Source organism: Eschrichtius robustus, chromosome 12 (genome assembly GCF_028021215.1).
Source record: "Eschrichtius robustus isolate mEscRob2 chromosome 12, mEscRob2.pri, whole genome shotgun sequence".
Classification (NCBI taxonomy): Eukaryota; Metazoa; Chordata; class Mammalia; order Artiodactyla; family Eschrichtiidae; genus Eschrichtius; species Eschrichtius robustus.
In genome coordinates this window covers 40,083,804-40,107,115 of record NC_090835.1, presented here as the reverse complement: position 1 = coordinate 40,107,115, position 23,312 = coordinate 40,083,804, and the positions used below count along the sequence as shown (strand labels likewise).

Below are 23,312 nucleotides of genomic sequence, written 5' to 3'. Positions count from 1 at the left end.
GGACAAAGTGAGAGAGTTGCATGGACATATATACACTACCAAACGTAAAACACATAGCTAGTGGGAAGCAGCCGCATAGCACAGGGAGATCAGCTCTGTGCTTTGTGACCACCTAGAGGGGTGGGATACGGAGGGTGGGAGGGAGGGAGATGCAAGAGGGAAGAGATGTGGGGACATATGTATAAGTATAACAGATTCACTTTGTTATAAAGCAGAAACTAACCATTGTAAAGTAAGTATACTCCAATAAAGATGTTTAAAAAAAAAAAAGTCTTTGAGCACAGAGGGATATGTGGACGCGAAGGAGCATAGCTAATACGGGGGTGGTGAGGGAGGATTCTTGGTTGGAAAGCAAGTGTACATAGGGCATGAGGGAAACTAGTCATAAGGCCCTTGAACATGTCGCTAAGGAATTTGGGGTAGGATGTGGGGTGGGGTTACCATGGAGTCCACTGAAGCCGTCCAGGGTGAGGGGATGAGAACTGAGGGTATTCGTGATGTGTTGTATACTGTATGGAGAGGGTGATGACAGTGAGTATGGAGAAGGGGCAGTGTGGCAGGTTGAATAAGGGTGGTACTTTTTTTCTCTTGGAGAGAATCACTGAATTTGAGAATAGTGAAAATAAACTATAAATGTCATCAATTAAAAAACATTTTTTTAAACTGATTTTGTGCCTGCATGTACATGTGTTGCACTCCTGGAATGTTGGAAGGAGGGTCTGTGGTTCTGGCAGCTTGTTTCCACAAGGTGTCTTTGGGAGAGTCCATTTCTTACCTGTCTGGCTGGTGAAGAAGGCACATGTCCATTGCTGCCTTCAGAGGATGAGAGTAAACTTACCAAGTCCCACTAACCCAACATTTAGTTTTAGCCTTTTTTCCCAAATGCACAAGGTCCAACTTTGTTTCCCACCTTGATCTTCATTTACATAACTCTGGGCTATAGAGATTTTGCTGATTTTTAGGCCATGGTCATTAATTCACCTTTCTGTCTGTCTTACACACACTGTAGAAGGTTTTAGTTCTCTATTTTATAGTTGCTTAGACCATCCTCAACAGTAAGCCTACGTTATGAAAGTACAGGCAGATGTGATTTTAGGGGGAGACTCAATAAATAACACCCTTTTTCTAAACCGGGGCTCATAACTAACAGAAATAGAGGGACGGCAGGCAGGTGGAGACTAAATGTCAACTTAATACTGATGGAACTGTTGAAGGATATAACTTAGTGTGAGAACCTAATGCACCTGCCTTCTAACCCTGTGCTACCCAAGTTCAATACCTAATCTCTTATAAGCCTCACTTAAAACAACAGCAGGGCTTCCCTGGTGGCTCAGTGGTTGAGAATCTGCCTGCTAATGCAGGGGACACGGGTTCGAGCCCTGGTCTGGGAAGATCCCACATGCCACGGAGCAGCTGGGCCCGTGAGCCACAACTACTGAGCCTGCGCGTCTGGAGCCTGTGCCCCGCAACGGGAGGGGCCGCGATAGTGAAAGGCCCGCGCACCGCGATGAAGAGCGGTCCCCGCACCGCGATGAAGAGTGGCCCCCGCTTGCCGTAACTAGAGAAAGCCCTCGCACGAACCGAAGACCCAACACAGCCAAAAAAATAAATAAATAAATAAATAAAGTAGATATTAAAAACAAACAAACAAAAAAAGAACAGCAACAACAAAATCTAAATAGTTGACAGGACCTATAAAATTATCGCAGCATTCCCTCACATTCACAGAATTAGTCCCCAGCCCCTAGCAGATATAGCAGGGAAAATTTTGTCCCTAGAAACCTGTCAAAAGATACCGATACTCAGTTATATCTGTGAGAGGGTGAATAAGCTGGAAAATTCTTGATTCAGTTTTGCTGGGACTGAAGTAATTCTATACCAGTTATGACTCTGAACTTGTAAGTCTGAACTCAGTTGGGAGAATCACCCATTAAGAGGTTAATTATGACTTACGTTCATTCTATCCAGAGGGACATCTACCTGTGTCTAGTCTTGTCTCTAGATAGTGATATTTAAGACGATGCTGCCTTCGTGCAGTGTTCATTTACAGTAGTAGCGGCAGCCCCAACCAGGTCTTCTTTGAGATTTTTGAGATGTCTTTCTTTTTCATCCAGCATATTTAAATTACTTAATACCATTTCCCCTTTGGGTCCTGGGTTTCTGGCACCCCAGGGCCGCCTTGAGGGTGGGCTCTAATGACACAGCTTCCCTAGCCCCCTGTGAGCAGTGCTCAGGGGCCACTGCCTTCTGCTGTGGAGTTGCTCATGCCCAGGACACCTGTCTCCTGTGGGGGGGTGGGGGGTGGAATTCCTTTACCCAACATGTTTCAGTTGAGACTCATTCTCAGCAGGTTTTTTTTTTACCTGAATCTGCTGTCCTGAAGTTTGTTCTTCCAGGGACCCAATGAGAATCAAAACCTTTGCTATGTGTTCCTCAAGATACTGTCCTCAGCTTCTGAATGTGTCAGGTGAGGAGTAGCATTGCTATTAGGCACTTCTCTTTGAGGGTTTTTCTCTCTACTGTTCCTGTACTCCTTTCCAGAAGGCTCACTGAGTTTCTAACATTTTATTGTTGGAGAGAAGGAAGACCCATAGGGCTGGCCCTTTGCTGGACTGTGGAAGGTGGGGAGGAAATGAAATTTGCCTCTCAGCTGTTTTCCAAGATGTCAACTTTCTCTTAAGAAAGTATCTCTTCCATTGTTTTCATTCTTGCACTGCTCCTAATCTGATAGGGCAGGTTTCTAAAGCTCTGCCTTTCTTCCTGGTCTTTCTGAACATATGTGATTCTTCGAGACAGTGTTCAGGCCTAGGCTTTTCTCATTATCTTTTCAACTTCTGTGGCTGTGGTAATTTCATTGAATGTCTTTTCTACTTCAGTCTAAGAAGATGGCATGTTTTGGTGGTAACAGGGCACTGTTTCTTTTTTGTTATAAATGAAACCTACTACTCTTTTACAATTGAAGCTGCAGTGTAAATCTCAGAACTGTAAAACCATGGCCAGAGTTTTTGAAAAACAGACCATCAGGTGGGGAGTGACCCTTAATCCATGTAGAAAAAAAATGCATGCGTTCCTCCAATTTTGTCCTTTGGCCTTGAGTATGGCTCAGAACATAAGGGATGGAATCTGGGACAACCTTTCCATGCTGCCTGCTAGGCTGGTACTAAAGTTCGGATCTTACACACTTGTGTTCTTAGCATATGTGGAACTTAATTGTGACTTAAAGCCCCTGGCCTGTCGAACTAGCTAAAAAGCATAGTAAAGGGCCAAATAATTGTTTTGCCTCTGATGTCTAAAAGGCCTGTAGAGGGAAAGACTTCCCCACAGTCAAATCTGTGCCTCAGCAAGGCTGCCTCACTGAGATCCCCTCTGCTGCTTAGGGTCTGCAGATGCCCCACAAGGCTATGGGTGTATGCTAATGAAACCGTGTGAAACCGTGCACCTCAGACTGGGACTTGAACCCACGTGCCGGGACTCAAACCCAGCCTAAATCCAGAATGGGACATGCGGCCAGGACTTGAACCCGGCCAAAACCCTGATTGGGACTTGAACCCATGCATCCGGACTCACCCGGCCAAAACCCACAGTCTCCCAACTGAGGTCACATACCTGGTTTCAGGACTTAATGAAGCTCAGGTTCTTGATGTCTCATTGCAGAATTCAGTGAGAGAAAAAGTGATAGGTAATAAGTGGATTTATTTAGAGAGAAACACTCCACAGACAAGAGTGTGGGCCATCTCAGAAGGTGAGAAAAGCACCAGAGTATGGGGTTGTCAGTTTTTATAGGGGTGGGTAATTTCATAGGCTAATGAGTGGGAGGAGTATTCCAGCTATTTCAGGAAGGGGTGGGGATTTCCAGGAAGGGGTGGGGATTTCCAGGAATTGGGCCACTGCCCACTTTTTGATCCTTTTGGGCGGTCTTGGAACTGTCATGGCGCCTGTGGGTGTGTCATTTAGCTTGCTGCTGTGTTACAGTGAGCATATGCGGAGGCTCAAGGTCCAGTGGAAGTTGACTTGTCCTCCATCTTGGACCCATTTGGTTCTAATCAGTTTATGTCATGTCCTCGGGCTATGTCATTCTTTCCAAGGTTGTGCCCTGCCTCCTTCCCTCCTGTTTCACTAAGGCCAAGGCCAGTGTTGGCCTTATATTCAACATGGCTAACTTGAAAAGCATTTGAAGTGCCTCAGATACTGGTCCCATCATAGCCTCAACTTACATGTGATGTTGTGATCCCCACATTTCCTTACCTGGTCTCTTTTTTTTACATTCTCTGCCAAATCATCAGATCCTAACATTCCTTTGAATAAATCTTATTCCTCCACTCCTGCCACGGGCAGCGCCTACTCCTGTAAAACTTCCCACCTAGAGTAGCAGAATCTGTGGCTAAGTGGTTCTCGAAATAAGGGAGGAGGAAGGAGCCATGCTACAATTGCCTGGCTCTCTGTCCCTGAAGCTTCAGCCAGGAGAGCAGAGGTGTGCCAAGAGGCCAGGAGTGTTCAGGGGAAATCCTTCCTCGTGGACCCAGGGGATCAGGCCAAGAAGCATTTACTTTCTAATAGTAATAGTATGAAAATAACATACAGACAAGTTGCAACCTGTATGTTTGGGAATTAGTCAAGAGCTTGGCTTCAAGAAGAAAATAATTTCAGTTTGGGATGTGGTGAGTTTGCAATGATAGTACATTCAAGCAGAACTAGCTTGTTGGTGATTGAGTAAGGTTAGGTTTGGGAGTTGTCAAAGAGGGGATGGTTGGAAATATGTGTGGACTTAAAAATTATTCACAACCTAAAAGTTATGTTTCATTCGGTAGGAATTTTTAGGACCTCAAGCCCAGGAGGCAGCATCTCAAGTAACCCTGAGAAAACTGCTCCAAGGAGGCGAGGCAGGGAGCCAGGTTATATAGACGTTTTGTAACAAAGGGCAGGGAGTCGGGAACATCAAAAGATTATTGTTAATTAAAGAAAACCAGATATCCCAAGTTAAGGAATTTAGCGCTTTTCTATGTACAGGAAGATGCAAGAGTATGGGCTCACTGAAATCATTCCTGTGATATGCACCTCAGCTGTCTGGGGCCAGTATCCTGGATTTTCACATCCTGAGTTTCCTCAGGGCTCACTGTACGGAGTGGCTGCAGTCTGATGGCTGCTAGATGGCAGGTATTCTTTCCTTCCTGAGTTCCCTCAGAGCTCACCAGCTCTCATTGGAGGGCTGCAAGTGCGGATGACTGTGACATCCTTTGTTTACTGATATGGCAGGAAATATTCCATTTCTCATATTTCTGAAGAATTGACCATGGGAGAAAATGCAGACAGAAAACAGGAGGCCAAGAACCAATCCTCCCCTTGTCAAAGAATAATTTTAAAACTTTTACTTTATACAAGGGAAAACGATTGATTGATTGATTGATTGATTGATTTAATCCAGCAAAAGCGAAAACAGGATTTCTATAAGAGAAAAAGTAGAGAGGGAAGAAGGAAAATTGCAGATGGTGTTACCGAGTCCAAGCTCGGTCTGCTCGCCACACAACAGGCCAATAAATCGGAGAGGAGGTGTTGAGGCAAGGAATACGACTTTATTCAGAAAGCCAGCAGACTAAAGTCTCAAAATAACCATCTTATCGGGTTTTGGATGCCATTTTCTTTTCTGGCACAGAGATGGGGAGGAGATGAGGAAGTAAAGTAAAAAGACCATACGTTTTGCAAATATCCCCTGTAATGGCCAGCCTCAGGGAGGGGATGTGTTGATTTCTTCTTTCTTGCAGCCATCCACAGGTGGAACAGGGTCCGGATGTTTCCCTGAACAAAGGCACTTTGGTTTAACATTCAGGCAGAGGGGCAGGGTTCCTGAGGCAGGCCATTATGTATAGACAGTATCCTTTTAGTGAACAAAAGCAATGGGAAGCAAAGGTTAAACTAAAAGAAATAGATCCAACATGTTGTCAGATTTGGCTCTTCCCTGTTACAGTAGTTTGAAAATTGTGGCTTTTGTTTTCTGTGGATAAGCTGCTGATTAGCTAGCAGCCAACAAAGAAGCCAGTTAGGGTATTCTGCCCTGGAGCAAGTGGATGGATTACTAAATAATACAGCTTCACTTGGCTGTAGTTTCTCCAGAAGACCTTAGAAGATTAGCTCATGTGTATGTGTCAGGCGGTCTCTGGAAAAATACTGTCTATCAATATCCTTTGTAAGCACCTTCATCATAGTTCTTCGAGGTCTATACTATTTCCCTTATCAGAATTTCTGAACGTCTCCCTTTTAGTCAGCTTCAGCTCTAATCCAAATTGGCCCTGAGGACTTCGTGTCCTTCTGAGGCAGTAACATGAATTGAATGTTGTATGAGGGGAATGGCTGTTTAACAGTATTTAGACCCCTGAATATTAAACAGCAGAAGATGGCAAAAAGAGCAAGGGAATCCTAAATACTATTAAACATATTTGGAACTCATTTCATATCCAACTTACTCATTGATCTGTTTAATCAGGAGAATAAGTCCCAAGGATTGGTTTAGTCAAGTTTAGCTAATGAAGTGGCTTTCTTTCTCAGTTGATTAACTGATTGTTTTACTTCTGTAATATAAACCCTGGTATTAAAAAAATATGTTAGCAGTTGCACAGTCCTCATTTTAGCAGGTCAGTATGTAGTTGAAGACTGTCCTAGCCAGTGAATTTATTGTAGTCTATTGGGCCTCCAAGGTTTGAAATACCTTAATTTGCTGGGTTGTTTTTTTTTTTTTGGCCACTCCATGTGGCATGTGGGATCTTAGTTCCCCAACCAGGGATCGAACCCACACCCCCTTCAGTGGAAGCGCGGAGTCTTAACCACTGGACTGCTGGAGAAGTCCCTTAATTTTCTGTTTGAATCATAGTTGAATTATGAGTCACCTAGCCAGGGTAAAATGTCTTTGTACAAATCAGTGAAATCCAGTGTCTTTGGTCCCTTTTGATAAGTAACCATGTTGGTCTCTCAGTAACATGAGAGTAACCGAGGGTTTTGTTTTGAGTACTTGGAAAAGCTAGATAATAAATTTAGGAGTTGGAAATTGGCAGTGACGGACAAAAAAAAATTAACATAAAGGGAAAGAGAAAAAAAAAGGAGAAAGAGACAAATAATAAAATATAAGGGAGGAAACTGTCTACCAATAGTATGATCTTTTTTTTTTTTTTTTTTTTTTTTTTTTAGTATGATCTTCTTGATTGGTAAAATAGCAAAAGGAAACTGTCTACTTCTAGAAGCCATCTGCTTCTGGAGGCCCTTTAGTGAGCCTCAAAGTTGGATCACTACGTGTTTAAACTGGGAAGCTTATATCCTTGGTTATATGTCTGATAGCTTAAGAACAGTATTTGTGATTAAGATCACCTGAAATAGTCCTTTCCAGTGAGGTTCTAAGACTGACTGATTGTTCCTGAGTGTTCCCACCTTATCAAAGAAGAGACACTGATGTATCTTGGTGTGTTTGTGTCCTCCTTTTTCTAATAGGCCAACCTCTACCCAAGGTGACCAAAGCAGACATCTCAGTAGCACTCCCAGGGGAGCCAGATGCTAAATGGGACTTATCCTTTTATAAAATAGGTGTTACAGCCAGCCCCAATCTAACATGTCTAACGGCATTAAATCTTTCTCACTGCATCTATAGAAAAGACAAAGCTTTAAAACTTAAGTTGTTCGAGAGTAATTTTTTGCTTCTTACCTTATAACCTAGTCACCAAGGCCATTAAATTTTTAGGTAAAATTTTTTTCCTGATTTCTAGCTTTAGGAAAAAATAATCCTAAAGAGCCAACATTAAGAAATTTAAAAAATTTTAATATATATGTAAAAATATACGTGTGTGTATATGTGAGCACTTAATAAGCAATATTCTTTCTAAAAGACAATTAGAATAAGATCTTATTCCATTAGATTTTAAGATACCTCCTAATTTATTAATTCCCTTCAGAGGCAGACAAGGAGTATTTGTTTATTTGCTCAAAATTTTTGTATTTGTAAAGTGGAAAGTTTTATCAACTTCTGAGCACGTTAGAATAGTTCACTGTGACAAGAACAGAATCTGTAGAAATAAGTTCTGTTATCTGCCTCAAATGCTGATTACTTACCTCGCAGTCAGGTCCTTCTGAGTGGTTTTATGGTTGTATTCTGAATTTGGCACAAAGTGTGTACTGTCAGCAGGACTTCTGTGTCAGATTCATACATCACCAAGATCACACTACACAGTGCTTAGATCGCACCACCGGAATGAGAAAGAGACATCATTATGTAAAACATGCTGGGACTTTTTTTTTTTTTAATGTTTATAGACTTTGTATTTGAAATCTCACCATATAGCTTCAAGATGATATTAATGTAGCTCTAGAATTAATTCATATTAGAATATTTAAAATGCAAAGGAGCAAAGCTGAATTTACTTGTTGGCACTGTGCTTAGTTTGAGTTCACTATATAAATAGTACCTTAGATAATCTGGTGAGCAAACCTTATTTCCGAGGCAACTCCACCAGAGTGAGCCTAGAATAGGAGAATTTTTTGAGAGTCAGTGATGCTTTTGTTTAAATGTTTTGACTAGTTGTTAGGAGACGTAGTCCACTATGGGCCCTGAGCATCCCTGTACATTCTGGCTGAGTGTTCCCGACTGCAAGGCTGACCCATTTCTGCTACTGAGAAGTATCTGTAGTGGGTCATATAGGCAACTAAGTAGGTCAGAGTGACCACCACATAACTGCTCGTCTCCAGGGGAAGGATTCTGACTTACTTACTGCTTGCTACAGTGTTTGCTGCTTGCTCAAAAGAGCTGTGCGCTTGTCCCTGGGTTCCTCTCTTGTAATGGAACCCACGGTGTGTGTAGCTGTTACCTGGTCCTCCACATTGCCCTGTGGGAATCGGGGCTTAAGGAACCAGAGCAAATAACCTGACATTCTGGATATTACTTTTGCTGAGAGTAATAAACTCTTATCTCTGATTCTGTTTTGTGACTTCTGCCAGTATTTTTGAAAGTAGGGTAAAATCCATGGCTCTTCACAATTCTTGACAATAGTTACCCTGAAAGTAGGAAAGGGGAAGATTAAAATAGAGGAAATGGCATGAATATTCACAAAATGAATAGATAATAAGCCCCTGATTGAGAGAGATTATTTGCTTTAAAAACACTGATAGACATTTCTGTCTAGCTTTGAAATCACCATCTCTGCTGACAACTGCTGAAACAAATATTTTCCGTGAAAAGTACACTTACAATACCTTCACACTCACTTTTTTTTTTAAATTAATTAACTAATTAATTATTGGCTGCGTTGGGTCTTCGTTGCTGCACACGGGCTTTCTCTAGTTGCAGTGTGCAGGCTTCTCATTGCGGTGGCTTCTCTTATTGTGGAGAACAGGCTCTAGGCACACGGGCTCAGTAGTTGTGGCTTGCGGGCTCTAGAGCGCAGGCTCAGTAGTTGTGGCGCACAGGCTTAGTTGCTCCGCGGCATGTGGGATCTTCCCGGACCAGGGCTCGAACCCGTGACCCCTGCATTGGCAGGCGGATTCTTAACCACTGCGCCAGCAGGGAAGTCCCCCACACTCACTTTTTAGATGAAATGTATATTGTTTTCTTTTACTGTTAATGTCGTAAACTGAACTTTTGATCCCCTGAACTCAACTCCTGTCATTAGCTATCAAATTTTCCAAAAAACTCAGGCATATTTTTGGTTCCTTTCTTTGCTTCATTCCCCTCAACAATCTGTTAGCCAACCTTTTGGTTTTAGCCTTCAACTGTATCCTGAATCTAATCTCTTCTTACCATTTCCTAGCCCAAGTCAGCCTCATCTCTACATGGATTATCTATTCTTACCCTTCTGTGGCTTATTTTTCATACAACCACCAGATTCATCTTTTTAATGCATAAAGCAGTTCACATCACTCCTCTGCCTAAAGAAACTGCCGTGTTTTCCCATTCTATTGAGAACAAAATCCAAACTTCTCACCATCGCCCTTAAAGTACTGTCTGACTTGGCCTTTCCTGACCTGTGTGCCTTCACAAACCGCTCTTCCCTCACTCCTACCATTCCACTACCTTGTTCCCACCTCAAGGCCCCCGCAGGAGGTGCTCACTGCCTGAAAGCTCATCTCCCCAATATTTGCTTGATTCCCTCCTTGGCCTTGTGTCATCTCCTCAGAGAGGCCTGGCCAGACTTTACTATCTAAAGCAACACCCTTTCTCATCATTCTCTTTCCCATTACCCTTTTCTGTTTTTCTTCTGAGAACTTGCACGTAACTTTGTTGCTTTAGCCCACCCTTTCTTCTGGCCTTACTAAAGAAGAGAGCAGAATCTGGCTAGCAACCCTCCAGCCATATCACTAGCTTCCTCTCTATATGTGTGGATGTGTGTGTGGATGTGTGTCTGTGTGTGTGTGTGTGTATATATGACTAGAAATCTATTGAACACAATTAGTAAGATTGCAGAGTGCCTCAGAGGAGAAAAGGTGGTTTCCCTGAGCCAGGTAAAGAGGACCCCAAGAGCCCGACTTGCAGATACAGGATAGTGCCTGCAGGAGAGGGAGATTGGCATATCCCTCCCCTACTGATTCCTTGAATCTCAGGGCCTGGTGTTGTCCTGGTCAAAAGGGGCGTGCAATGAGAGAGTTGGCGTGAAACCTTGACATGTTATCTCCTGGAATTTGGGGCTTATGTGACCATAGAACCTGCTGCCTTCTGTCTACTTGGAGAACCTGCCCACAGCAAGGAAAAAGAGGGAGTTACCCTCACCCTGCCTCCCTAACTGTAACAAATCCCAACCCTAGTCCCTAACCTTACCCTAAATCTTATTTCCTAAGCCCCTAACCCTATCACTGACAGTGATCTAACTTTTTTGACTTGTAACCTAACTCTAGCTCTTCAGACCCTGACCCTGACTCATTCTCTTCTGAAGCTGACCTTGAAACCATGACGCTTGTCCTTAAACTCAAGTCCTAAACCTTAGGCCCTTGGTGCAGCCCTAGCATCTAACCCCACCCCAGTCCCTAACCACCACCCAAATATCTGACCCTTGATTTGGACACTTTTGATCCCTGACCACCATTCTAACCTTAATATCTCTGATACAGATTTCCACCCCTAACCCAAGCCCTAGCCCCTAAACTCATAACCCTTTAACCCTAGACTTTGTTTCTAGATTCTGAGCCACTGACATCCTCTAACCTCCTAATCCCAACCTCTAATCCCTAAACACCAACCCATAAATTCTAACCTCTGATTCTGGAACCCTAGACTCCCAACCCTGACTCCACAAATGACAAGCCAGTACTTCACTCAACTATGAGCCACAGACAAGGGGAGTTGTAGCAACTCAGATTATGCACAAGTCAGTTGACACAGTGAGTGAAGGCCAGCAAATTAATCCACCCAGTACTGAACATGAGACAACAGGAACCCTAGTAAGCCAGAAAAACTTCCCTAAATACAGGATATGATGGATAACAGCAAGCCTGAACAAACCTCCAAGTCTCAGAAGATGGGCAATGAAAGTCCCAGTCATTGTGACCACACCTCTATGTCCCAACACAGCAACCTCACTCAGCAAGTCATCCCAGCCTTCCCAAGATGGAAGAGAATAGTCCTTAGTAAGTTGCAAAGCTCTCAGTCATGAGATGGGTGGCTCAGTAAAGCCCTGCCCTAGGGCACAGCAAAAGAAACCTCAGAAACACAATAACCACCATGACCCAGGAAATAAGTTAGCCAGCATTGCCACCACCACCCCGTCTCTCTCGCACAATCATCTGGACTCCAGGAGAAGCCCTAGCAGACCAGCTAACAACCCAGCTGAACAGGAGACAGGAACCCTATGTGAAACGAGCTCCTTCCCCAACTCATTAGGGAAAATAAAACAATCCAATTTAAAAATGGGCAAAGGACCTGAATAGACTTTTTTTTTTTAATTTTTAAATTTTACTTTAATACATACATATTTTTATTACAAAGATGTGATCAATAAAATGTTTTTCAAACATAAAAAGTATTACATTTGGATAACATTTTATGGGGAAGTGGAACATAAATATAAGTTATAAAAGAACAGTGTAGAATTACCGAATGTTAAAGAGCTCATTTATGTAATTTTATTTATTTTTTTTGAATTTTTGAATTTTAATTAATTAATTTTTTATACAGCAAGAATAGACATTTTTCCAAAGAAGATATATGAATGGTCAACAGGTACATGAAAAGATGTTCAACATCACTAATCATAAGGGAAGTGCAAATCAAAACAACAATGAAATATCATCTCACACCTGTTAGAATAGCTGTTATTGAAAAGATAAGAGATAATAAATGCTGGCAAGGATGTAGAGAAAAGGGAACCCTTGTGCACTGTTAGTGGGATGGTAAATTGGTATAGCCACTATGGAAAACAATGTGAATATTCCTCAGAGAGTTAATAGAACTATCGTATAATCTAACAATTCTGTTTCTGTGAATATTTGCAAAGGAAACGAAAACACTATGTTGAACAGATATCTGCATCCCCATGTTCATAGCAGCATTATTTACAATAGCCAAGACATGGAAACAACCTAAGTGCCCATTGATTAATGAATGGATAAAGAAGCTGTGAGACTGTGTGTGTGTGTGTGTGTGTGTGTGTGTGTGTGTGTATGAATAATTCAGCCATAAAAAAAGAAGGGAACCCTGCCATTTGCAACAACATGGATGGACCTTGAGGACATTATGCTAAGTGAAATACGTCAGACAGAGAAAGACAAATACTGCATGATCTCATATGTGAGATCTAAAAAACAAACACACACAACAAATTCATAGAAAAAGAGAATCATTTACTGAAGAAGCAAATCAATGAGTTTGATCGTAGCTATTGGTTCCCTCCAGCACTAGCATTCTCCTCTAAAGGGATATAAAGGCAGTCGTCGTGTTTCACTTGATCATCTGGGGATTCAGTAAGTTCTTTAACGGTAAGTTCAGGATTTTTCCTGCAAGGGAAATATATGCTTAGATAAATCAAATTTGGGGAAATTAAGAGAAAAACTACCATACTGGTAACTATACCCATAGTCCAGCAAGAGGAATGCTGAGCAATCATTCTATGAATTAAGGCAGTCTAGAGACATCCTAGACATTGAAGAAGAACAAAAGCACAAAATGGAGTGGAATGAGAAGAGGAGAGCTATGGATGTGGATGCTTACGTGAGTCTTTGGACCCCAGAAGAGCCTATAGGAACTTCCATGGGGCAGAAAAGGTGGAGGGTAGACAGTGGAGTTGACATGAAGCAGAGTCTGGTCAGAGGCACATAGACTGTTATTTGAGGCATAGAAAGTGGTGTAAAAGAATAGAGTCTAGAACTGACCCTCCAGGTTCAAGACTCAGCCCTGCTAGTCCCTAGCTCTGTGGCCTTGGGTAAGTCACATCTCCCTCTTGACCTCTGCATCTCTGAATATGAAATGCAGCTAATAGCAACAGCTTCCTCGTGGTGGGGGCTGTGAGAAACACAGGAGAGGAGGTGCAGGCAAAGCATGTGACAGTGCAGGATACATGGTTGACTATAAATCAGTGATAATTGTTAGTCCCCCTGTGGGAGATACCATATTCTTTATGATCTTGTCAAGAACAGAGTTTCTGGGGGAGGGTGGGGAGGGATAAGTTGGGGCATTGGGATTGACACATATACACTACTATATATAAAATTGATAACTAATAAGGACCTACTGTATAGCACAGGGAACTCTGCTCAATACTCTGTAATGGCGTATATGGGAGAAGAATCTAAAAAAGAGTGGATATATGTATATGTATAACAGATTCACTTTGCTGTACACCTGAAACTAACACAACATTGTAAAGCAACTATACTCCAATAAAAATTTTTAAAAAAATACAGAGAAACTGGAAAAAAAAATAGAGTTTCTGTTCTGCTTTGGTGAAGGACTGTGGGGAGGGACTGCTATTCATTCGTTCATTCATTCATTCATTCCCTTTCTCCATACACCATAGCCAGCCATTTTAATGAGTTCAGTGCATATCATTTTGTTTACATGTGTTTGTGCAAAATATATATTTGTGTTTGTTTATTTTTAACTTATGTTACAATGTTGTGTTACTTGTATTAGTCCGTCCCTTGCTTTTTCTCTCAGTGCAATGTTTTGATATCTACCATATTGCTAAGTATACATCTGATTTATTCTGAAAGCTGCATAGAACTCTATGCAGCTCTAACCTTGATTTCTTGACTAGTCTCACCCAGGCTGCCCCCAAACCTGCCACCTGCCACCATGAATAACTCTGCGGTAAACAAGTATGTCACTTTACAAGTATGAGAGAATTTCTTTGTGGTAAATGCTAGACCATCAGATACATATATATTTAATTACTTACTTTGCATCAGAAGTGGTAGATTGCTCCTCAGAGTGACTGTAACAGTCTTCCCTATCACCACAGATAGTGAGAGTACAGATATTTTCAACTCATCACCAGCATTGGACATTACCCAGCCTTTTGATTTTTGCTATAACAGGTGCAAATTGGTATCTCATTGTTTTAGTTTGAATTTGTGTGGTTATCCATGAGCTTTTGAACATCCTTCATATGCTAATTAGTCTTTTGTCTTTATTATTCTATAAAACCATGGCCTCTGCCTATTTTTCTCTTGGTTTGTTGTGTATTTCCTTATTGCTTTTTTGCATATACATTCCACATATTAGCTTGTTGTTTTTAGGTGTGGCAAATATCTCCTCTTGTTCTGCCAGCTGTCTACTAACTTATCCATAGTGTCCTTCATTTATCAAAGATCTTCAGTCCAACTGGAATATTGATTGGGAATGAAATGAATTTTTAGAAGAGTCTAGAAACTAGCATAGTCATAATACTTAAGTTATAATCTAGGAGCATGGACTGTCTCTCCATTTATTCATATATTTTCTCTTTGGAAATCTTGAGTATTCTTATTCTTTTTATTTATTTATTTGTTTTTGGCTGCACTGGATCTTTGTTCCTGCGTGCGGGCTTTCTCTAGTTGCAGCGAACGGGCTACTCTTCGTTGCAGTGAGCAGGCTTCTCATTGCGGTGGCTTCTCTTGTTGCGGAGCACGGGCTCTAGGCGTGCGGGCTTCAGCAGTTGTGGCATGTGGGCTCAGTAGTTGTGGCTCGTGGGCTCTAGAGCGCAGGGTCAGTAGTTGTGGCACACGGGCTTAGTTGCTCCGCGGCATGTGGGATCTTCCTGGACCAGGGCTCAAATCCATTTCCCCTGCATTGGCAGGCGGATTCTTAACCACTGTGCCAACAGGGAAGTCCTAGGAAAAGAGTCCTTTGAATCCTAAACTTTTACAGGCAATAAGCAGACTTCAAAAACTACTCAGCTACAAAATTGGGCTACCATATATGGAAAAGGAAAGATGACTCAGAAGACAGAACCAAAAGCCTAGAGAGTGAAGCCAAGAGTCATGAAGAATCTTTCCCAGGCCTTGACTCCTAATAATGCAAGCGTGTTCTCTATTGGATTTCAAATTTTCTGTGTAGTGGTGATTCCTTGGTGTTTCCCACCACCCCAAACCACCTAATTTTTCCACTTTCTCCTTTTTTGAATGAGAGTGTCTATAATGTTATCCTATGCCTGCCCTACCTTTGTATTTCGGGAATGTAGGGGACAAAAATTCGTATACTTAGTTCTAAGATTTTCACATCGAGATGAACTGAATCTAAAGAGCCTCACCTAGGCCTAATTAAACAACAAGATCCTATATTTTGAATGATACTGTAATGGTATGAGATACTTGGGGGTATTGGGAGACAGTGTTTGTTTTTTGTTTTTTGTTTTTTTTTTTAGTGAGTGTATTTTGAATGTGGGAGAGAGGTAAATCATTAGGGGGTACAGGGTGTACTATGTCAGCCAGCCTTTAAGATGGCCCTCAATATTCCTTGTCCCATAGTATTCATGATCTTCTGTAGTCCACTCCTGCATTGAATAGGGCTGACTTTTATAACCAATACAATATTGTGGAAATGATGGTGCATAACTTCTGAAGCTAAATCATAAAACACTCCTTCTCAAGTCATTGGCTCTTAGAAAGCCAGCCACAATGTTAGGACACTCAACAAGTCCTACAGATAGGTCTGTGTGGTGAAGTACTGAGGACTCCTGCAGTAGCCAGCACACATTTGCCGGCCTTATGAGTGAACCATCTTGAAAGTGGAACTTGGCTTCAGCCTCACAGGAGACTGAGCCAGAACTACCTAGCCAAGCTGCACCTGAACTTCTAGCTACCAGAAACTGTGAGATAACAAAAGCTTGTTGTTGTTTTAAGCCACCCAATATTGGAATGATTTATTATACAACAGTAGATAATACTACACAGGCAAACTGTTATAGTGTTGGGAATCAAAATAGTGATTACATTGAAAGGTTGGGGGAGTTAGTAAATAGAGCAAGAACAAGAGGGCTTAGAAGTAGTTATATTGATCACTTTGTAATAATTTATTGAACTTTGTTCTTTGCTCTTGTACGATATACTTCACAATTTTTAAAAGGCTAAAGAAAAGTCTAGAAGGGAAACTCTTCTGTCTTGATTGCAGTGTACAAGGTTGTTGACAGAATAACAATTATAATAGTTGATGACTTTGAACTCTTACAGTGTACCTGGCAGAATTCTAAGTTTGTTTCATGTGTTGTGAAATGTAATACAACAGCTCTGTAAGAAGCCACAGGGGTAACTTGGGGAATATCACACTGCTAGTAAGAGGCAGAACTGATTTGAGCCCAGGTAGTCTGATGGTTCTTTATATCAGTCATGTAGTGAGTTCCTGCCTTGGAATATATTGCATAGTTCCTTTTCCATATTCACTACCTCTTAAATAATTGAGATGTTTAGGAGAACTGTCTGCTTCTTTTCCCAGAAGCAAGAAATGGATCTGATTTGGAAGAGGCTTCCAAATAAACACTGGCAGGTACTACCAAAAGCTATCTACAGGTTTAATGTGATCCTTATCAAATGACCCATGACATTTTTCACAGAACTAGAACAAATAATCCTAAAATTCATATGGAACCATAAAAGATCCAGAATTGCCAAAGCAATCCTGAAGAAAAAGAACAAAGCAGGAGGCATAACCCTCCCAGACTTCAGACAGTATTACAAGCTACAGTAATCAAAACGGCCTGGTATTGGCACAAAAACAGACATATGGATCAATGGAACAGAATAGAGAGCCCAGAAATAAACCCACACACCTACGGTCAATTAATCTTCAACAAACAAGGCAAGAATATACAATGGGAAAAAGACAGTCTCTTCAGCAAGTGGCGCTGGGAAAGTTGGACAGCCACGTGTAAATCAGTGAAGTTAGAATACACCCTCTCACCATACACAAAAATAAACCAAAAATGGCTTAAAGACTTAAACTTAAGACATGACACTATAAAACTCCTAGAAAAGATCATAGGAAGAACATTCTCTGACATAAATCATACCAGTGTTTTCTTAGGTCAGTCTCCCAAGGTAATAGAAATAAAAACAAAAATAAACAGATGGGCTAATCAAACTTACAAGCCTTTGCACAGCAAAGGAAACCATAAACAAAACAAAAAGACGACCTACAGAATGGGAGAAAATATTTGCAAATGATGCGACTGACAAGGGCTTAATTTCCAAAATATACAGACAGCTCATACAACTCAACAACAGAAAACCCAACAACTGAATCCAAAAATGGGCAGAAGACCCTAACTAGACATTTCTCCAAAGAAGACATACAGATGGCCAATAGGCACATGAGAAGATGCTCAACATCGCTAATTATTAGAGAAAAGCAAATCAAAACTACAATGAGGTACCACCTCACGCCAGTCAGAATGGCCATCAGTAAAGAGTCTACAAATAACAAATGCTGAAAAGGGTGTGGGAAAAAGGGAACCCTCCTACAGTGTTGGTGGGAATGTGAGTTGGTGCAGCCACTATACTGGAAAACAACATGGAGTTTCCTCAGAAAACTAAAAATAGAATTAACATATGATCCAGCAAGCCCACTCCTGAGCATATATCCAGACAAAACTATAATTCAAAAAGATACATGCACCCCTATGTTCCAGGCAGCACTATTCACAATAGCCAAGATATGGAAAAAACCTAAACGTCCATCGACAGAGGAATAGGTAAAGAAGATGTGATACATTTATACAATGGAATACTACTCTGCTATAAAAAAGAATGAAATAATGCCATTTTTAGCAACATGGATGTAACTAGGGATTATCATCCCTAGTGAAGTAAGTCAGAAAGAATGACAAATACCATATTATATCACTTATATGTGGAATCTAAAATATGACAAATGAACGTATCTATGAAACAGAAACAGAATCATGGACATAGAGAACAGACTGATAGTTGCCAAGGGAGAGGGCGTTGGGGGAGGGATGGGGTGGGAGGTTGGGGTTAGCAGACGTAACTATTATATATAGAATGGATAAACACCAATGTCCTACTATATAGCACAGGGAACTATATTCAATATCCTATGATAGGGACTTCCCTGGTGGCGCAGTGGTTAAGAATCCGCCTGCCAATGCAGGAGACACGGGTTCGATCTCTGGTCCAGGAAGATCCCACATGCCGGGGAGCAACTAAGCCCATGCACCACAACTACTGAGCCTGCACTCTAGAGCCTGTGAGCCACAACTAGTGAGCCCACATGCCACAACTACTGAAGACCGCACGCCTAGAGCCTGTGCTCCACAACAGGAGAAGCCACCGCAGTGAGAAGCCCGTGCACCACAATGAAGAGTAGACCCCGCTTGCTGCAACTAGAGAAAGCCCGTGTGCAGCAATGAAGACCCAACACAACCAAAAATAAATAAATAAATTTATTTAAAATATATATCTATATCCTATGATAAACCATAATGGAAAAGAATATTTAAAAATATATATGTATAACTGAATAACTTGGTTGTACAGCAGAAATTAACACAACATTGTAAGTCAACTATACTTCATTTAAAAAAAAACACTTGCAGAATGAAACAATGGCAGTAGGTGTGAAGAGCTCTTTGAACACGTGAAGTGTTACTCTCATTCTTTAGGGTACTATGATCTGGTCAAGCCCAGCAGTCTAGTATCATGCATCTGGTGACCCTCCTTCAGATGCATCTTGCATTCACGGTGGATTTGGAGGGAAGTGTCAAAGTGTGGAATTGTTGGGATGAGGATGCTCTGGAGATCCTCACCATGCCTCAGGCCTGTTTTTCCCTGGAAGCCTTTCTCACAAAGTATGGCCCATTGCTGATGGTAAGTGAACCCTGAATCCTGAGGGGGCCCACAAAACAAAATGCCTGCTGCCTTGACAAACGTTGTGGCCCTATTACATCACGATCTGTCTTCCTGGAGTTATTATCACATACCCTGAGGGTCACAGTATACCAATGAATGTTGGCCATGCAAACCTCCATACCATCTTGGCCTTTGATCTGCTTCAAGTGCATTTCCCCAGTCATTCTTCTAAAAAAATTTTTCTCTGAATTATTTCATTCCTATGTCTCTTCTTTCAAGTGTGTATTATTGTATAGTACATGAACTTGGACATGGACTATGTGTGGACAAGGCAGTATGGTTTTGGGGACACACTGAGATAAAACAATAGTATTGATGTACCAATGAGTGAGTAATTATCCTTGAGAAGAGTGCTTTGGCGCTTAGAAAGTTTTATTTCTTGGGATTATCCCAACAACTTTGTGAGGCAGGCTGGTCAGAGTTTTTTTTTGTTTTTTTGTTTTTGGCGGCATTGGGTCTTCTTTGTTGCACGTGGGCTTTCTCTAGTTGCGGCAAGCGGGGGCTACTCTTCGTTGCGGTGAACGGGCTTCTGCATGGTGGTGGCTTCTCTTCGTTGCAGAGCACAGGCTCTAGGCGTGCGGGCTTCAGTAGTTGTGGCATGCGGGCTCTAGAGCGCAGGCTCAGTAGTTGTGGCACATGGGCTTAGTTGCTCCACGGCATGTGGGATCTTCCCGGGCCAGAGATCGAACCCGTGTCCCCTGCATTGGCAGGCAGATTCTTAACCACTGCACCACCAGGGAAGCCCTCTTTCATATTTTCTGCTCTCTGATTCATATGTAATAAAACTTAGACTACTCTGAAACATAAAGACCTACTTCCTTTCAATAATTTTATTTTATATTTTTCAATTTATATAAAAATCTTTTAAAATCAGTTTTCTAAATTGAAGTGCAGTTGATTTACAACGTTGTTAATTTCTGCTGTACAGCAAAGTGATTCAGTTATACAAATATGTAGATTCTTTTCTTAATATTCTTTTCCATTATTTATTTATTTATTTATTTTTTTGGCTGCATTGGGTCTTCATTGCTGTGCGCAGGCTTTCTCTAGTTGCAATGAGGGGAGGTTACTCTTCGTGTGGCAGGTGGGCTTTTCATTGCAGTGGCTTCTCTCGTTGCGGAGCACAGGCTCCACGCACGTGGGCTTCAGTAGTTGTGGCACGTGGGCTCGGTAGTTGTGGCTCGCAAGCTCTAGAGCGCAGGCTCAGTAGTTGCGGCACATGGGCTCAGTTGCTCCGTGGCATGTGGGATCTTCCCGGACCAGGGCACGAACCTGTGTCCCCTGCATTGACAGGCGGATTCTTAGCCACTGTGCCACCAGGGAAGTCCCTCCATTATGGTTTATCATAGGATATTGAATACAGTACCCTATGCTATATAGTAGGACCTTGTTGTTCATTCATTCTATGTATAATAGCTTTAAAGTGCTAAACCCTACCTCCCACTATATCCCTCCCCCAATCCTCTGACACTTGGCAACCACCAGTCTGTTCTCTGTGTCCATCATTCTGTATCTATTTCATAAATAGGTTCATTTGTGTCATATTTTATATTCCACATATAAGTGATAACATATGGTATTTGTCTTTCTCTTTCTGGCTTACTTCACTTAGTATGATAATCTCTACTTGGATCCATGTTGCTGAAAATGGCATTTTTTCATTCTTTTTTATGGCAGAGTAGTATTCCATTGTATATATATATGTACCATGTCTTCTTTATCCATTCCTCCATTGATGGACATTTCTGTTGTTTCTATGTCTTGGCTATTCTGAATAGTACTGCTGTGAACATAGGAGTGCATGTATCTTTTTGAATTATAGTTTTGTCTGAATATATGCGTAGGACTGGATTTGCTGGATCATAAGGTAATTCTGTTTTTAGTTTTCTAAGGAATGTAAACACTGTTTTCCATACTGATTTCCAACATGGAAATGAACAACTTACATTCCCACTAACATTGAAGGAGGGTTACCTTGTCTCCACACCCTCTCTAGCAATTGTTATTTGTAGACTTTTAAAAATGGCCATTCTGACCGGTATGAGTTGGTACCTCATTGCTGTTTTGATTTGCATTATTCTAGTAATTATCAACCTAGAGTATCTTTGGTAAGCTTTTGTTTTCAACAGGGCTAGTAAACTTAACCTTTAGAAATTTGTTTCTTGAAGGTTGGCCCTCTTTTGAATTCCTTTTCGATTACCTACCCCAGGACATTTCTTAAGGGCAGGCGTCATTTACAGCCCCTCAGGCCTTGTGAATATTGAGGGCCCGGTAGGCACCGGTTTTCACGTTGCTGTTACGAGAAATGGCCACAAGGTGGCAGCATTTCTTCCTGCCCAACTCGTAACTCCGGCGACCAGAGCCTTAGGGAAAAGTCCTATACCTGGGTTGTAAATTAAGAGTGGGCTGTGCCAGAACAAACACCTCAGGGCTTGTGTCTCTTCACATCTTTCCCCTTAGGCTTCACCCTCCAGACAAACCCCCACCCCTGAAAAACCACCTCACTGAGGGTGCTGTCATCCGTAGGTGGGGCAACTCAAAGGAAGGAGGCTGGAGGTGGGAACCGCTCGCCAGGAGACGTAAGACCAAGAGACACTATTGCTGCCCAGAGGGTCCACCGTCCTTTGGGTGCACTAGGCTTCGTGTAGCTGTTGGAGGGTCTGCCTGTATCTGGAGATTGTGGTCCCATACAGAGGGGACCAGGCACTCCAGGTGCAAGGGGGGCGCTTTTGCTGGCACATCCTCCCCAGCTTCCTGGACAGTCCAGCACTGGGACCCAAGACTGCTCTGGTTCCAGGCATGTGATACCAGTCCAGTTCAACAAGGGCTGATGGGCATATAATACGCTCTTCTTTCCTTCTTTTTTTCTTTTTCTTTTTTTGTTGTTGTCATTGTTGTATTCTTTAATTGAATTTTTATCTTATATTGGCATATAGAGGATTTCCTGTATTGTGTTTGTTTTCGGTGTGCAGCAACTTGATCATGTATACCCATACATGTGTCTATTATTTTTCCGGATTCATTTCCCACACATGTAAAGGTTATTGCAGATGCTGAAAGGGCTCCCCGTGCTCTACAATAGGTCCCTGTTGGTTATCAAGTTTACCTATCTTAGTGTGTATATGTTAACCTTAGCCTCCCAATTTATCCCTCCTCATCCCCTCAACTTTCCCCTTTGGTAACCATAGTTTGTTTTCTAAGTCTCTGAGTCTGTTTCTCTTGTGTAAATTAGTTCATTTCTATCAATTTTTAGATACCACGTCTGAGTGATATCCTGTGATGTTGGTCTTTCTGTGTTGGACTCACCTCAATTAGTATGATTATGTCTGCCTCCATCCATGTTGCTGCAAATGGCATAATTTCATTCTTTTTGATGGCTGATTAATCTTCCATTGTATACATGTACCACATCCTGTGTATCCATTCATCTGTCGGTGGACATCTTCGTGGCTCCCGTGTTTTGGCTATTGTACATATGCTACACTGAACGTTGGCGGGCATGGGTGTTTTCAAGGACTTCTTTTCTCCAGGTATATGCCTAGGAGTGGGACTGCCAGATCATATGGTGGCTCTTTTTTTGATTTGGCAAGGAACCTCCACACTGTTCTCCATAGTGCCTGCGACCAGTCTCCATTCCCAGCAACAGCGCTGGAGGATCCCTTTTCTCCACGCCCTCTCCCGCAATCATTCTTTGTAGACTTTTAATGAAGGCCATTGTCACTGGTGCGAGGTGATACCTCGTTGTACTTTTGATTTGCCTTTCTCTACTTATTAGCGATCTTGAGCATCTTTTCCTATGCTTTTGTTTTCAACAGTGGGAGTAAAATTACCCTCTTGGAATTGGCTTCTAGAAAGTTGGCCCTGCTTTGAATTGTTTTTTGATTACCTACTGCAGGATGTTTCTTTCTTTCTTTCTTTTTAGGTGTTTTTATTTTTATTCTGAATATTTGAATTTTATTTTTTTATACAGCAGGTTCTTATTAGTTATCTATTTTATACATATTAGTGTATAT

At 41.8% G+C, this 23,312-nt stretch overlaps 1 long non-coding RNA gene across 2 annotated transcripts in view; it reads left to right on the top strand.

The window, feature by feature from the left end:
* Positions 1–23,312, top strand: part of LOC137773375 (uncharacterized) — a 110,265-nt gene that overhangs the window by 52,558 nt on the left and 34,395 nt on the right. The window lies entirely within an intron of this gene.